We start from the raw sequence: 15,802 nt of genomic DNA, 5'->3' as shown, positions 1-15,802 counted from the left end.
AGTTCTGAACCTCAGCAGCCCCGGAGGATGAGCAAAAAGTTCAGATGCTTCGCACTGGGGCATAGCATCCAGTGGCAAATAAGGTTTGTTTTCTCTTAAACATGTGTTGAGCAAGAAGCTCAAGTTTTCGACATTATTACATGAATTGCTGTGTATAAATACATAATGGTTATCTCGTGCAGTAGCTTAGTGCCACTAAACATAGATAATGTAAAACCAAGATGGGATAGCAGTAGTACAGATCATTCCTGTACGTTATTATACAAACCAGTTCTTGTTTGAAGAAGCAGAACTAATAACAGCAAGATGAACGGCACTCGTCCCACAAATCTCCATTGTACAACAGAGATACATAATGGCTGCCTCGCCGATGACAATGACTGCAAACCCTAGTCACCAAAGAAAGGCTCATGCCACTCCGCTGGGTCTGCAACAGACGAAATTTCATCAACTAAAAAAGTTAGAATTTGGTGCAGGTGATCGAGCACACACTAAATGGCATGAAAGTGCAAACGTAACATATATTGACAAGCTGAGCATGGTTCGATTACCGTGTTGTCCTGTAGTAGGATATCGGGATATGCTCTAGTTTTGCCGCTTGAAAATTCCTTACCAAATCAGGATGCATGTCAATAAACTTTGTCTCTTTGAGGGATTTCAGATGTCCCAGCCCATTGATCTCCCGCAGTTCGGCCAGGTTTCCGATCACAAGTTCTTTAAGGCGGACCAAAGCTCCCTCGTGTATGCATATTTGGTTGACGTATGGCAAATCATACAAGGAAAGGACCTTCACATTTGGGAACCACACTGGATGGAAGGTTAGATCCTGTCCAGTATACGCTTTTCTTAGAACTATTTGGGTCAAGTTTGACAATTAAGATAGGCGCGGCACTGGGTTCTCTGAGAGCTGGGACAAATTTAGAGATATCCTACAAAGGGCATCTCCGTTGGTTGAGAAAAATGGTGATTTCGAAGTTCCTTTGGAAAATCGCCCGTGCAATTCGAGCCTTTTAATGTTGGAAATATGAGCAATTTACCAAATGATTTTATTAACAGAAATACTAGATAAAGCATGACTAATATAGTAGAGATAAAACAAGTCATGCGTTCTGACAGAAAGAAGGTAAATAGCTTCTGCATATATGAACCGTAGCCTATCATATCTGAAGCAGACAGTATAACAAGTAGCATATATGAAGTGGAACCTATCATGTGTAGGACAAGGACTAGAACAAGGAACTGCGGCAGAACCTTTAACAGGAAAGACAAGAACATGTACGGGACAACAGCAGCAGAAGCGCTGGACTTGGGGTCGGTGTCCTCGCCTGCCATGTCGTCGAGGAGGTCGTGGACGTCAGGGAAGAAGTCGTCGTCCGGGAAGTAGTCGTCGGCGACCGGATCGTCCGTGATGAAGCAGCCAGTAGTCGCGCTGAGCGCTCCCCAAAAACCTTATCACCCTTCTCCCGTACAGGACTCAAAAGATGCGGTTTCGGAGGCCTACTGTCCTGACCTGCGGTGCACGCCGCAAGACGGGATGGGGAAGAACGTAGCAGCAGCGCAGTGGTCGGAACTTTGTGGCGAGAGGAAGAGGAGCTTCTGTTGTGTCTCTCTGGAGAGGAGCGACCTCTCTTATAAGGACGCGAAGAGGCTGCGGCAGGAGGTGAAGCAACGAAGGGAGACGAAGCGAACAGGCAGCGGCCGAAGAGGCGCGCCGTTCGAATTCAGTGTCAACTACAGAAAATGTTTCAACTCCCACGTGACCTTTCATATACCCGTCGTGCGTGGCAAAAATTTAGATATCGGCTCGGCTCATTCCCGCGGCGCGGCACGTCGTGACGAGGCGTGGCGAGGCGGGCGGCGGAGGAGGAGCACGCGTGGATATCCCTCTTGTTCTCATGCTCGTACAAGTGGGGAAAGAACCTCCCTTATAAGGAGGTCCAACTCCCACTAAACTAGCAATGTGGGACTAAACTTTAGTAGTATCCCTTGCCTTGCACAAATGGGCTAAGTGGGCCTCTAGGATTTATTAGGAATTTCTGAAATAGTTATTGGGCTGCCCAAAATAGACTAAATTCCAGCAATCCCCCACCAGATCCCAGAGGCACACAGAAATTTGCCTTTGGTTCCAAAACACTGTTTTATATACCGGTACTGCAGTGGAGACTGTTAAGTTGAACTTCCACCTAGAACTCTATGCTATACTAGTAAGCAACTTGAACAGTGGACTGGGCCTTGAACTGCAAGTTTTCTGTGAATCTAGCTTCACATAAAGCCTTGACCGATACGTGGCTACCGTGGATCTTCCCCGCGGGTGGAGCTTATGCGTCATACTCCGTGACCTTTCATGAGTTTACTAGAGAGAACCTTACTTTCATAGATTGCGACGTTTGACAATCAGACTCATATAGGTGTGTTCTTCAAAAGATATTCTGCAGGATAACATCTCTGCTTAAATAAGCCACTTAGAACACATTAAGATATACATCAACCTGCCATGCAGATTAGGAGAGTATTGCATCTTCATGGAGTGGTATTGTGAATAGTAAGGATACTCTCCTCTCAGTTGACCAACAGCTTGTCTTCCACATCTAATTCACGGGATCTCCGATCACAAAGAATAGGTTACCACTGTGAACAACTCATATTGTGGGTCTCATACCCATCTCCCTCGATGCATTATATATCACATTACGTGATAGACCCTTGGTAAAAGGATCTGCCAGATTTTTAGACGTTTGAATATAATCCAACGCAATAACTCCGGAGTTTTTCATTTTCCTGACAGACTTTAACCTTCTCTGAACGTGTCTTGATGACTTCATGCTATCGTTTGAGCTGCTCACTTTCGTGATCACAGTTTGATTGTCGCAGCTCATAAGGACACCCGGTACAGGTTTCTCAACAACCGGCAAGTCATTCAAGAGCCGGCGAAGTCAATCTGCTTCAACCGTAGCTGTATCTAGTGCTGTGAGTTCTGCTTCCATTGTTGACCTCGTTAAGATGGTCTGCTTGCAAGACTTCCAAGAAACAGCGCCACCTCCATGAGTGAATACATAACCGCTCGTGGCCTTTATCTCATCGGCATCTAAGATCCGGTTTGAGTCACTATACCCTTCAAGTACCTTTGGATTCCCGGTGTAGTGAATTCCATAATTTGCAGTGCCTTTCAAATAACGCAAAACTCTTTCTAAAGCTTTCCAATGCACATCTCCTGATTTTGAAACAAACCGACTCAGTTTGCTAACAGCAAAAGAGATGTCAGGTCTTGTAGCACTGGCTAAGTACATAAGTGAGCCAATAATCTGAGAATACTTCAATTGGTCTCTAGCAATTCTTCGATTCTTTCGGAGCAACACACTAGCATCATATGGTGTCGGAGAGGGCTTGCAGTCACTATAGCCAAAGCGACTCAAGATCTTTTTCACATAGTGAGATTGAAGCAATGTAATCCCACCATCATCGTCTCTCAACAACTTGATGTTCAGAATGACATCAGCCACTCCTAAATCTTTCATCTCAAAACAACGAGATAGGAAATCCTTAACCTCCTTAATAACATTCAGATTGGTTCCGAAAATCAGTATGTCATCAACATACAAGCACAGGATAACTCCCTCGCCCCCACCATGGCGATAGTACACACATTTGTCAGCTTCGTTCACAACAAAGCCTGCAGCTGCTAAAGTTCTTTAAAACTTCTCATGCCACTGTTTGAGTGCTTGCTTAAGTCCGTACAAAGACTTCAGCAACTTGCACACTTTCCCTTCCTGACCATCTAGTACAAACCCATCTGGTTGTTCCATATAAATTTCCTCGTCCAACTCTCCATTTAGGAAAGCAGTCTTAACATCCATTTGATGAACGAGAAGACCATGCGAGGCAGCTAGTGAAAGTAGAACTCGAATAGTGGTCAGTCGAGGCACAGGTGAGTAAGTATCAAAGAAGTCTTCACATTCCTTTTGGGTATAACCCTTAGCCACGAGCCGAGCCTTGTATTTTTCAATAGTACCATCAGGCCTAAGCTTCTTCTTGAATACCCATTTGCATCCTATAGGTTTGCACCCATAAGGACGATCAGTTATCTCCCAAGTTTCATTCGCCAAGATGGAATCCATCTCGCTACGAACCGCTTCCTTCCAGTAGTCAGCATCTTCAGATGCATAGGCCTCTGAAATAGAACTGGGAGTGTTATCTATGAGGTACACATGAAAATCATCACCAAAGGACTTTGCAGTCCTCTATCTCTTGCTCCTAATAGGAACTTCATTGTTCTCCTCCACAGGACTTTCAAAGTGTTCCATCGAAATTGTAGGTTCGGTAATTGTAACTGGTTCCTGATTTGATGAACTAGGCATCTCCTGATTAGATGAGGTAGCCATATCCTTCATGGGAAAGATATCTTCAAAGAAAGTCGCATCATTTGACTCCATGATCGTACCGACATGCATGTCAGGTACCTCAGATTTTACAACCAAGAATCTATAGCCAATGCTATGAAAAGCATATCCCAGGAAAACACAATCCACAGTCTTTGGTCCAAGCTTCCGCTTCTTTGAAATTTGAGCATTGACTTTCGCCAAACAACCCCATGTTCGCAGATAGAGAGTTTTAACCTTTTCTTCTCCTCGAATGGAGTTATCTCTTTGTTCTTTGTGGGGACTCGGTTCAGGACATGACATGCCGTTAATATCGCCTCCCCCCACCATGCCTTGGAGAGACCCGATGTATCTAACATGGCGTTAACCAAATCAGTTAGAGTACGGTTCTTTCTTTCGGCCACCCCATTTTACTGAGGTGAGTAGGGAGGCGTCCTCTTATGGATTATACCATGTTCCGCACAAAAAGCATCAAACTCATTGGAAAAATACTCTCCACCACGGTCGGACCTAAGCCTCTTGATTTTCTGATCAAGTTGGTTTCCCGCTTCAGCTTTATAGATCTTGAAAAAGTTCAAAGCCTCATCCTTAGATTTCATAAGATACACACGGCAGTATCTAGTGGAGTCATCAATTAACGTCATGAAATATTTCTTTCCACCTTTTGTCAACACACCATTCATTTCACATAGATCTGAATGTATGAGCTCTAGTGGTGCAAGATTTCTTATTTCCGTAGTCGTGTGAGACTTACGAGGTTGCTTAGCTTGCACACACACTTGACACTTAGATCCCTTGACAGTGGTGAAACTAGGGATTAAGTTCAACTTCGCTAGTCGCGACATGCAACCAAAGTTAACATGACAAAGACGTGAATGCCACACATTGGGTTCACTATTGTTGCAAATATGATTAACAACTTTATTGCAAGCGTCTGATAAGGATAAACGAAACAAGCCTCCTGACTCATAGCCTTTACCAACAAAAGTTCCATACTTGGATATTACAAATTTATTCGACTCAAAGACAAGCTTGTAGCCATCTCTACACATAAGAGATCCGCTAACAAGATTTTTATTGACGGAGGGGACATAATGGACGTTCTTCAGCCGCACGATCTTCCCCGAAGTAAACTTCAGATCGACCGTGCCAACACCACGAACAGAAGCACTTGAACCGTTGCCCATCAGCACGGTTGAAGTCCCTGCGGTCTGATAAGACGAAAACATGGAAATATCACCGCATACATGCACATTAGCACCCGTGTCAATCAACCAGTCAGGAGAATGACATACTGAAAGAATAGTGGGAAATATACCATACCCAGCATCCTTCATGTCAGTGTCTCCAATGACAACATTAGCGGTCTTGCCGCCTTTCCCGGGATGACGCTTGTCATAGCGATTAGGGCAACTAGGAGCCCAATGATCAGGATCCCCACACACATGACAAGCACCTTTCTTCTTGCCATTCTTCTTCTTGAAGTTCGTGTGTTGCACAACCCTGTTCTTCCCATCAAACTTTGCTTTTCCATCAAACTTGCCCTTCTTCTTGAACTTGTGGGGCTGGAAGTTCTGCTTCTGTACCACATTGGCACTAGATCCTTCCTCAATATCTCGAGCACGTGTGTCCTTTGCTCTTGCCTTTTCTTCCACATCAAGAGTGCCAATGAGATCCGGGACGGAAAACTCCTGCCTCTTATGCTTCAGCAAGGTAGCAAAGTTCCTCCACGAAGGAGGGAGCTTAGTGATGATACCTCCGGCAACAAACTTGTCCGGTAGCATACAACTGAAGTGCTCAAGTTCTCTAGCAAATGACTGTATCTCATGAGCTTGCTCAACCACGGAGCGCTCTTCAGTCATCCTGTAATCATAGAATTGCTCCATGATGTACAGCTCAGTGCCAGCATCCGAGACCCCAAACTTGGCCTCGAGTGCATCCCGCATATCTTTTCCATTATCAGTTGACGCATAAGCATCAACTATGTTCTCACCAAGAACACTCAAGAGAGCAGCCTTAAACAGGGTATCCATTTTCTGAAAAGCTTGTGCCTGTTGAGCATTAAGCTCTCCTTCGGGTTTGCCGAGAGTGGCGCCATAGAAACTCATGGTTTGAAACCATAAGACTGCTCTCACGCGCCACCTCTTATAGTGGATACCCTCAAACATAGGAGGTCTCATGGAAGCAGCAAAACCACTTGGGGTAAATTGCCTATGATAAGGTTTTTGGATTGTTGGAAATATGAGCAATTTACCAAATGATTTTATTAACAGAAATACTAGATAAAGCATGACTAATATAGTAGAGATAAAACAAGTCATGCGTTCTGACAGAGAGAAGGTAAATAGCTTCTGCATATATGAACCGTAGCCTATCATATCTAAAGCAGACAGTATAGCAAGTAGCATATATGAAGTGGAACCTATCATGTGTAGGATAAGGACTAGAACAAGGAACTGCGGCAGAACCTTTAACAGAAAGACAAGAACACGTACGGGACAGCAGCAGCAGAAGCACTGGACTTGGGGTCGGTGTCCTCGCCTGCCATGTCGTCGAGGAGGTCGTGGACGTAGGGGAAGAAGTCGTCGTCGGGGAAGTAGTCGTCGGCGCCCGGATCGTCCATGATGAAGCAGCCAGTAGTCGCGCTGAGCGCTCCCCAAAAACTTTATCACCCTTCTCCCGTACATGACTCAAAAGGTGCGGTTTCGGAGGCCTACTGTCCCGACCTGCGGTGCACGCCGCAAGACGGGATGGGGAAGAACGTAGCAGCAGCGCAGTGGTCGGAACTTTGTGGCGAGAGGAAGAGGAGCTTCTGTTGTGTCTCTTTGGAGAGGAGCGACCTCTCTTATATAGGCACAGGAGAAGGACGCGAAGAGGCTGCGGCAGGATGTGTGCCAAAGAGGCGCGTCGTTCGAATTCAGTGTCCACTACAGAAAACGTTTCAACTCCCACGTGACCTTTCGTATATCTGTCGTGCGTGGAAAAAAAATTAGATATCGGCTCGGCTCATTCCCGCAATCCGCGTCGCGCCGGGCGGCGGTGGAGGAGCGCGCGTGGATATCCCTCTTATTCTCATGCTTGTACGAGTGGGGAAAGAACCTCCCTTATAAGGAGGTCCAACTCCCACTAAACTAGCAATGTGGGACTAAACTTTACTAGTATCCCTTGCCTTGCACAAATGGGCTAAGTGGGTCTCTAGGACTTATTAGGAATTTTTGAAATAGTTATTGCGCTGCCCAAAATAGACTAAATTGCAGCATTTAAAACAGTTTGACAATGTCAAAGTTTCGAGCTGGAGCACTTCGTTTTCGTTGCTGGCCGTTATTTGTAATCTTGAGAGCTGGTGCATCTTTGACAAAGACTCACACAATTGTGCACAGTGGACGCTCCTTACCCCAGCAATGCTAAGGGTCCTCAGCTGAGACAAATTTGCTAGTTTTGCAATGAATACTTTACTAGCTCGAACCACACCCAGAGTTTGCAAGTCCTTCAAACTCCACAATCCCTCAAACGGATCCACAGTTTCAACACATTTCAAAATTGACATTGTTCTATCCAGCCATTTATAAATAAGAAGGTGCCGCAACTTCTTCAGCTTTCCAAACCCTTTTGGCAAATCCACACACTCTGCACCTTTAAGTTTCAGTGTTTCTAAGTTATAAAGCTTCGTGACAGATTTTGGGAGTATCTTCACATTGGTCTCATCCAGGCCCAAATACTTAAGGTTGAATAACTCCCCAATTGAATTTGGAACAGTCTCAATAGGTAACCCCGACAATTCCAACACAACAAGGTACTTAGATTCTGATGGAAACAATGAAGACGATGCCTTACTTGTGCTAAATGCTATGAAGGTACGAAGCCTGCACTGACCTATGCTTGGTTCGTTGTCATTTTTGCATTGGAGCACTGACATACGACGAGAACCCGACTCCACATGCATCACCCCATGACTATCATCATAAGTGGTACCGAAACTCTCTATCTTGGATTGGAAAATGGCTAATTCACGTGCATTCGAACACACTTGATCCTGTTAAAACCATTCCTCTCTACCACATGAGCATGCTTCGTTGAAGGAGCCCTGTCAGGTAACCTTCTGCAACATCTTCTAAACTGCAATTTCCAATTTGTTCAATAAATCCTTCTGCAACCCACAGTCTGATTAATATTTTTCTATGGATCATGTGGTCTTCTGGGAACATGGCACAATACAAGAAACAACTCTTCAAATAGTCGGGCAAATATTTGTAGCTTAGATTCAGATTTTTCTCCACACGGCTTAGGTTCTCATTTTCATGTAGCTCGGAAATAAGTTGCGCCTCAAATAGTTTCCACTCTGTAACATTCTGTGCCTTAAGATACAATAAGCTCCCTATGGCCACAAGAGCAAGTGGTAAACCATCACACCTCCCCACTATCAGTTTACCACACTCTTGTAATGCTAATGGGCAGATGTGATTTTCAGTTCTCGGAAATGCCTTCATGCAAAATAGACGCCATGCATCCTCCTGCTCGAGAGGCTCCACTTTGATCCTGCAACCATTATGAGCTATTGAAGCAACTTCCTCAGATCTTGATGTGAGTATTATTCTGCTTCCCATTTTTGCATCCACAAGAACCTCTTTAATTTTCCTAAAGGGTTCAGCTGTCCAGACATCATCCAATATGATCAAGTATCGCTTTGTCTTCAGGAGTTCCTTCAATTCATCTTGTAACTCTCCACAGGTCATCTTCTCAGCATCAAATTCTTTGTTGTCTTTAGAATAGATTTCTTTCAGCATCCTTCTCCAAATATCATCTAGTTTATAGGACTGGGAGATGGAAACCCATGCATGGCATTCAAAGTTGGATGCTTCATTTCTGAACACATTACTGACAAGAGTGCTTTTCCCGATACCACCCATACCCCACAAGGTAATGATTTGCAGATTTGGACAATTTTCCAAATTCAGTGACCCCATCAATATTTTCCTATTTTTATCAAATCCCACAAGTTCATCATCAGAGATTGAGTAATCATGTCCAGGAAGATATAGTTGCTGTTGGCTGTCATAATTTGTTACAAAAATATCGCCCGCTCTAGCTATTGGTTGAGTCCAATCTCTGTTTTGTTTCAGATGTGTAAGGGCTCGGTTTATTTTTTTAAGGCCAGTAGCAATTTCACCTAGTGTAAACATATACTGTTGTTTCTTCACGATTTTCTTCACAGAACTCCACCATGATCCTTTCTGATGGTGTTTGCCAACAACATACATAAATTGATCCACAATGTCTTCCATGTCATACGCCAATCTTCGGACTTGCCCTGTCCATGTTTCGGTGACTCCATCTGTCAAAGCTCTCCTTTCAGTCTCCTTGATAAATGCTCGAATAAGCTGCAGGTCATTCCTTATCAGTGTTATGTTCTGTGAGAGTTTTGCAACAGACCTAGCATAGTGAAGCGTTTCTGCTCCCACAGCTATTCCAATCTTTATTGTGACAAGAAGAAGAGCAGCCTCCGCCATTTCTCTTCAGTTTGACCTCAATATTTCTGAAAAAAGAGTTTTAGAAATTAAAGTTCAATGTCGAATAACAATGTCATACTTACACATCAAATCTACATTAAGAAGACAAACATTTTATCAAATACCGAAAATCCTAGCTAGTGAGATAACTTTGTAACAGTTGGGTGTTCTATAATGGCAAAGCAACATTACAGGTTTTTGATGATTATATGATTTCTTTGATTGGATGTTTGAAATATACTCCCTCCGTCCTGAATTACTTGTCTTAGATTTGCCTAGATACTGATGTATCTAGGCACGTTTTAGTGTTAGATACATCCATATCTAGACAAATCTACGACAAGTAATTTAGGATGGAGGTAATACTTTTACATGGATCTTTGATATGTAGAGCTAGCTTAATAAACTTGACAGGTATGATGATGGTTGCTGCACATAATACATCAGAGGGCTACACGGTCAATATTTCCTTTGACTGGAAGAGCACTGCTTGTGCATTATAGAAGGCCGAAAATTGTACAATCTACCAAAAGCTGGCATATTTTTTTTGGAAAAAGGAGGATGACCCCCGGCCTCTGCATCTGGGAGAGATGAATGCGGCCAATTTATTAATTATTCTCGAGGACCTTATAAAGTAGAACAACAATATGTCTGAATCTGCCATCTTGACAACATCTGCCGCTACTCCTATCCAAATGATGAAGGGATGCAAGCTGGGCCACATACCCAGACCTCTCACCTAATCCTAACATCTAAAGTCGGAGGCCCCGACCGGGCCATCTGGCAGGTCCGCGGTTCAAACCGGTCCGAACACTGACATGTGTCATCACTACCGTCTTCCACTGGTCCATCTTCAGAGCAGATTGAGGTGACAACCTTGGGAGGTCCTCCGTCATCGACGCCACCACGACGCCAAACGACGACCTCCACCTACGCAAGTGTTGGCAGGTCCTTCGCCATTGACGCCACCACGATGCCAGCCGACGACCTCCACCTATGCGAGTCCATCTCCAAGCAACGGACGTAAATCCATGCTAGGATAGGGCCGCACCACCGCCGTCGCCTACCACCCACAAGCGCCACTCAACCGGCCGCCGCAGAAGCCGCCGCCGACCGCCAACGACCACCAGATCTCGTCGCCCACGCGGCCGGGACACCAGATCCACCGCCCGCACGGCTGCTAGCCGGCCGTGCCTTGTCAATGGAGCCGCCGCTCCATATTCGGGGTTCCCCACGCAGAAGTAGGGCAATCGAGGCCCCGCCGCCACCATCCTTGGTGCCTCGGGCTTGCCCGGCGGCTGCCTCGGGCGGCGACGAGGAGGTGGGACGAGGTGGGGAGGGGGCCGTGGCGGTGCGGCTAGGGTTCCCCCGCCGTAGCCGGGGGAGGCGATGCGGGGGTCGCGAGAGCGGCTAGTAGGACTTGAGACGCGGTATTGATCTTTGTTTCTCTTAAAAATTGGGGGAGAATTTCACTTCCCCGGTCTCTGCACCAACTAGGGATGCATACATCCATTTAGTATGAGTACCAAGATAAACATGGTTCTCAGAATTTTTTAAATGAGTATCAAGATATTTTTTGATGAGTGGTTCCACTACACACCAAATTTGATCCTCAATAAATGGGGGAAAGGAGCCCCTGTGATTTATTCTCCACATCAAACTGCCCCCGCGTCGTCCCGTCGGGCGACACGGGTGGCGATCGAGATCCGATTTTTCTGCCTCCCTCTCAGACGTATCTCGTCGCTGCCGGACGCCGCCGATGGGCAATGCCCAAGCAACCGACGGTAGCGGCGGGCCCCGGGTGGTTCGGTCTTTGGCGATTCAATCAAGCAACGGAGGCAACTCGAAGCGGCGACAAGGAGCACGGCGGCCCCGTGATGATCTATGAGCGGCGGTCGCAACGTGTGCTGCTCAGCAGCAGCCGTAGAGGTAGACATGTGGACTGCTCGGCAACAGCTGTAGCTGCAACGCCCATAGCAGCGGCTACAACAAGGCACATCGGTGGCGGCGACGCTCTTTTTCAGCAGCAGCGCACAAGGCGCAGTGGTGACGGCAGTGAAGTGTGCTCTAGAGGCAGAACGCTACCGCAGTTTTGAGAGCCTCGTCTGCGGCCTAGTGGCAGCAACCGTGCCACCTTGGCCTGGATCCTTCTCATGCAGAACACATGGTTATTGGTAGCGGTTCAGTTCTGGTTGTGGTGTGTAACGTCCAAAATGCGGCTATATCTCCCACGTGTCGGGGTATGATTTAGAGTCATAGCCGCATGGTAGGTTTGTCGCAAGAGGGGTAATCTTCACATAATCCCATGTACTGAATAAGAAAGGGATAAAGAGTTGGCTTATAATCGCCACTACACACAAATAACAAGTTAAACATACATCATCCAAAGTACAATCATGGTCCGACTACGGAACCAAAATAAAAGAAGACAACCCCAAATGCTAGATCCCCGATCGTCCCAACTGGGCTCCACTACTGATCAACCGGAAAAGACACAAAACAACGATCAAGATCTTCATCGAGCTCCCACTTGAGCTCGGTTGCGTCACCTACACTGGTATCTTCGGCACCTGCAACTGTTTGGAAGTATCCGTGAGTCACGAGGACTCAGCAATCTCACACCCGCGAGATCAAGACTATTTAAGCTTATGGGTAGGATAAGGTAGTGAGGTGGAGCTGCAGCAAGCACTAAGCATATATGGTGGCTAACATACGCATATAAGAGCGAGAAGAGAAGCAACGCACGGTCGAGAAGCTAGAGGTGATCAAGAAGTGATCCTGAAGCTACTTACGTTCAAACATAACCCAAAACCGTGTTCACTTCCCGGACTCCGCCGAAAAGAGACCATCACGGCTACACACGCGGTTGATGCATTTTAATTAAGTCAACTGTCAAGTTCTCTACAATCGGACATTAACAAATTCCCATCTGCCACATAACCACGGGCATGACTTTCGAAAGTTTAAACCCTGCAGGGGTATCCCAACTTAGCCCATCACAAGCTCTCACGATCAACGAAGGATATTCCTTCTCCCGGGAAGACCTAATCAGTCTCGGAATCCCAGTTACAAGACATTTCGACAATGATAAAACAAGACCAGCAAAGCCGCCCGATGTGTCGACAATCCTGATAGGAGCTGCACATATCTCGTTCTCAGGGCAACACCGGATAGGTTAAGCTACGAGTAAAACTAGCCCTCAAGTTGCCCCGAGGTGGCCCCGCGGGCTGCCCATTTCGGACCAACACTTAGAGAAGCACTGGCCAGGGGGGGGGGTTAAAATAAAGATGACCCTCGGGAGCACGACTCCCAAGGGAAAAGGTATATGTTGTTAGGCAAATGTAAAACCAATGTTGGGCCTTGCTGGAGGAGTTTTATTCAAAGCGAACTGTCAAGGGGTTCCCATAACACCCAACCGCGTAAGGAACGCAAGATCAAGGAACATAACACCGGTATGATGAAAACTAGGGCGGCAAGAGTGGAACAAAACACCAGGCATAAGGCCGAGTCTTCCACCCTTTACCAAGTATATAGATGCATTAATTAAAATAAGAGATATTGTGATATCCCAACATATCCATCTTGCAAACATGGAACAAACTTCATCTTCACCTGCAACTAACAACGCTATAAGAGGGGCTGAGCAAAAGCGATAACTTAGCCAAACAAAGGTTTGCTAGGAAGGTGGGTTAGAGGCTTGACATGGCAATATGGGAGGCATGATATAACAAGTGGTAGGTAGCACGACATAGCGATAGAACGAACAACTAGCAAGCAAAGATAGAAGTGATTTCGAGGGCATGATCATCTTGCCTGAAATCCCGCTAGGAAGAAGAACGAGTCCATGAAGAAGACAAACAAACGTAGTCGAACGGATCCTCACAACTCCGGAACGAAACCGAAGCTAACGAGAGAAGCAACCCGAAAAGAAGCAAGCAACATAGTAAACAACCATCACATAAACATGGCATGATGCGCAACCAAGTATGATGCATGTCCGGTTTAATGAGGCATGGCATGGCAAAGTGCAAAACAATACTACAAATTAAGTGGAGCTCAATATGCAACGAGTTGCATATCGACGGAACACCACATGACTTATTTAGTTTTCTCCCGTTTATGTACTCAACAATATTAAATGTTGGTTAGCATGGAAACAACAAACAACAATTCCGGAAAAATCCTCATATGCAAATTATGGATTTGGTACTGTTCTGCCCTGAACCATATTTTAGAGTTGTTAAACATGCAAGATGAGTGCACCATGTTAAACTAGGCATTTTTCTACCTGATGACCCACAAGTATAGGGGATCTATCGTAGTCCTTTCGATAAGTAAGAGTGTCGAACCCAACGAGGAGCAGAAGGAAATGATAAGCGGTTTTCAGCAAGGTATTCTCTGCAAGTACTGAAATAAGTGGCAACAGATAGTTTTGTGATAGGATAAATTGTAACGAGCAACAAGTAACAAAAGTAAATAAAGTGCAGCAAAATGGCCCAATCCTTTTGTAGCAAAGGACAAGCCGGAACAAACTCTTATAATAGGAAAAGCGCATCCGAGGACACATGGGAATATCGTCAAGCTAGTTTCCATCACGTTCATATGATTCGCGTTCGATACTTTGATAATTTGATATGTGGGTGGACCGGTGCTTGGGTGCTGTTCTAACTTGAACAAGCATCCCACTTATGATTAACCTCTATTGCAAGCATCCGCAACTACAACAAAAGTATTAAGGTAAACCTAACCATAGCATGAAACATGTGGATCCAAATCAGCCCCTTACGAAGCAACGCATAAACTAGGGTTTAAGCTTCTGTCACTCTAGCAACCCATCATCTACTTATTACTTCTCAATGCCTTCCTCTAGGCCCAAATAATGGTGAAGTGTTATGTAGTCGACGTTCACATAACACCACTAGAGGCTAGACAACATACATCTTATCAAAATATCAAACGAATACCAAATTCACATGACTACTAATAGCAAGACTTCTCCCTTGTCCTCAGGAACGAACGTAACTACTCATAAAGCATATTCATGTTCATAATCAGAGGGGTAATAATATGCATATAAGATCTGAACATATGATCTTCCACCAAATAAACCAACTAGCATCAACTACAAGGAGTAATCAACACTACTAGCAACCTACTAGCACCAATCCCGGACTTTGAGACAAGAATTGGATACAAGAGATGAACTAGGGTTTGGAGATGAGATGGTGCTGGTGAAGATGTTGATGGAGATTGCCCTCTCCCGATGAGAAGAGCATTGGTGATGACGATGGTGATGATTTCCCCCTCCCGGAGGGAAGTTTCCCTGGCAGAACAGCTCTGCTGGAGCTCTAGATTGGATCCGCCAAGGTTCCGCCTCGTGGCGGCGGAGTCTCGTCCCGAAAAGTTCCCCTTTATTTTTTTTCTCATCGAAAGACTTCATATAGGAGAAGATGGACGCCGGAGAGCCATCAGGGGGCCCACGAGGTAGGGGGCACGCCCTAGGGGGGGCGCCCCCACCCTCGTGAGCAGGGTGTGGGCCCCCTGGCCTTCATCTTTGGCGAGGATTTTTCTTTATTTATTTTAAGACGTTCCGTGGAGTTTCAGGACTTTTGGAGTTGCGCAGAATAGGTCTCTAATATTTGCTCCTTTTCCAGCCCAGAATTCCAGCTGCCGGCATTCTCCCTCCTTATGTAAACATTGTAAAATAAGAGAGAATAGCCATAAGTATTGTGACATAAAGTGAAATAACAGCCCATAATGCAATAAATATCGATATAAAAGCATGATGCAAAATGGACATATCAACTCCCCCAAGCTTAGACCTCGCTTGTCCTCAAGCGAAAAGCCGATAACAATAAATATGTCCTCATGTTTAGAGGTAGAGGCGTCGATAAAAAATAAAATACGGACATGAAGGCA

General features: G+C 45.4%; 1 pseudogene; it reads right to left on the bottom strand.

Moving 5' to 3' along the window:
• Positions 1 to 292: 292 nt before the first annotated feature.
• On the bottom strand, positions 293 to 9,883 carry LOC119357469 (annotated as a pseudogene).
• Positions 9,884 to 15,802: the final 5,919 nt, after the last annotated feature.

This window comes from Triticum dicoccoides, chromosome 2A (genome assembly GCF_002162155.2).
Source record: "Triticum dicoccoides isolate Atlit2015 ecotype Zavitan chromosome 2A, WEW_v2.0, whole genome shotgun sequence".
NCBI lineage: Eukaryota > Viridiplantae > Streptophyta > Magnoliopsida > Poales > Poaceae > Triticum > Triticum dicoccoides.
Note: the sequence above shows the minus strand (reverse complement) of the source record. Positions and strands in the feature narration are given on the sequence as shown.